Genomic DNA, 1,895 nt, shown 5'->3' with positions numbered 1-1,895 from the left:
CGGTGAGTAAGTAGGTCAAGTGCAAAATGACATTCACCTGCTTCTCATTTCAGTGATTGACCTGGAGAGACAGTAAAAGGCCGCAGGGGAAACAGAGAGAGAGAAAGAGCGGCAGTGAGTGGGCAGGAGGATCTCGGGCCAGAAGTAAATACTAAACTGCAATCTATAGCTCTGGCCCCTGGTGGAGACCACCTCTCGCCCTCGCAGATCGCTGATGTAGCCAAGCTACAGGGAACGTTTGCAGATGTGTTCTCGCCCCTACCTGGTCGAACGGACCTCATACAGCACCACATAGAAACCGAGCCGGGTGTGGTGGTATGTGGCGAGGGGGGTGTGGTTTAGCGGAGTCGGCAGCGGGAGAGAGCGGTCGGAGACGAGCGGTGAGTAAGTAGGTCAAGTGCAAAATGACATTCACCTGCTTCTCATTTCAGTGATTGACCTGGAGAGACAGTAAAAGGCCGCAGGGGAAACAGAGAGAGAGAAAGAGACGGACTGAGGACTCGTGGGTGGAAGACTGTTGCCTGTGGGCTAGAGAATTCACCGAAGTGCTGTATAGTTCTGTTTATTTGAAGCGCCAGAGCGCCTGCCTGTTTTGTTTTTGGGACAATTGAATAAATTACCACAAGCCTCAGTCACGACGACTCCGACTTCTTCCTTCCTTCCCTTGAACTCTGTTACAACTACTTTCGCTGACTCTTGCTTTGTCTACATCTTTGCAAGGCACAATGCAATTTGAAGCCAATCGATCCACAGTCTTCCTTATGTAAAAAGCAGAAGTGCACTAACTCTGTGGGTATCCACAAATGCTATTCTGCAACTGGAATATTTTTTTTTGTTATTCTGCAACTGGAATACTTTATTTGGCTGAAGAGGTCGAGGTTAAAAACCACTGCAGTTGCTCAATGAAATTTATGGATACCTGGAGAGGTTTTCAGAGAACGATGTGGATCCATTAGTTCCAAAGCGCATTGTGCATCGCAGAGACGTAGGAGGAGGAAGGGTCTATCAAAGTGATGCTACATCAGGCAACAAAAGTTGCTGCAACACTCAGCATTGAGTGTCCTTTACCTATCTTGGGTTGGAAATGCAGAATTTTCTACAATATATCCATGACTACATAAGACACTACATGGGAAAGACAGGAACCAACATCTCTCATATGAACACCATTCAATGTTTTGAGCATGCATGCTAACCACTAGGCCATGGCCGCAAGTTCTTACAGAATACCCTTAAAGTCCAAATAATGAGTAATTTCATATCACCTACTTTTTATGCTTCAGAAGTTCCCCAGAGGGGGGAAATATTGCTAAAATGTCGGCTCTTTTTTTTTTTAAACATTGAAGACATAAAGAAAGGAGTTTTCAGTCATGCATCAACATTTCTACTAGAAGACAAAAAGCGATCACATATGAGATAATTGTCTTCAGAAACCTTTCAAAATGAGGAATGCTTGAGGTCATGTTGAGACCCCCAAATTTTGGTTGCTTAAACTATGCTTGGATTTGCCAAGACACCAAAAACAAACCTGAGCATAGTTTGAGACATTGATGAGATATTTTTCTTGAGAGCAAATCTGGGGGGCAAGAGACTTAAAAGTCTCCTTTACTCTTCATTTAATTTAGTTTCTGTTCAGGAGAAACAATTGAGAAGTTAACGAAGAGTGATTTTTCCTTTTCTATGGGTTTACAAAGAGTTAAGTCAAGAATGTAATGTTTTAACTTCTGCCAATCACCAGAATGCCAAAAATAATTTATTCTAATCAAATACAATGACCTGATTGCTGCATACATAATTGGTTAATCATGCTAATATTAATCTCAGCTTAGCTTATTAATTAGTGGAAATGAAGTGTACTCATGTATGCATGTAATTAATAAAATTGTTTAATGAAT

This window comes from Sinocyclocheilus rhinocerous, unplaced genomic scaffold, assembly GCF_001515625.1.
Source record: "Sinocyclocheilus rhinocerous isolate Xijiao unplaced genomic scaffold, SAMN03320098_v1.1 scaffold945, whole genome shotgun sequence".
Taxonomy (NCBI): Eukaryota; Metazoa; Chordata; class Actinopteri; order Cypriniformes; family Cyprinidae; genus Sinocyclocheilus; species Sinocyclocheilus rhinocerous.
The sequence above is the reverse complement of the archived record's forward strand: the minus strand, read 5'-3'. Positions refer to the sequence as shown.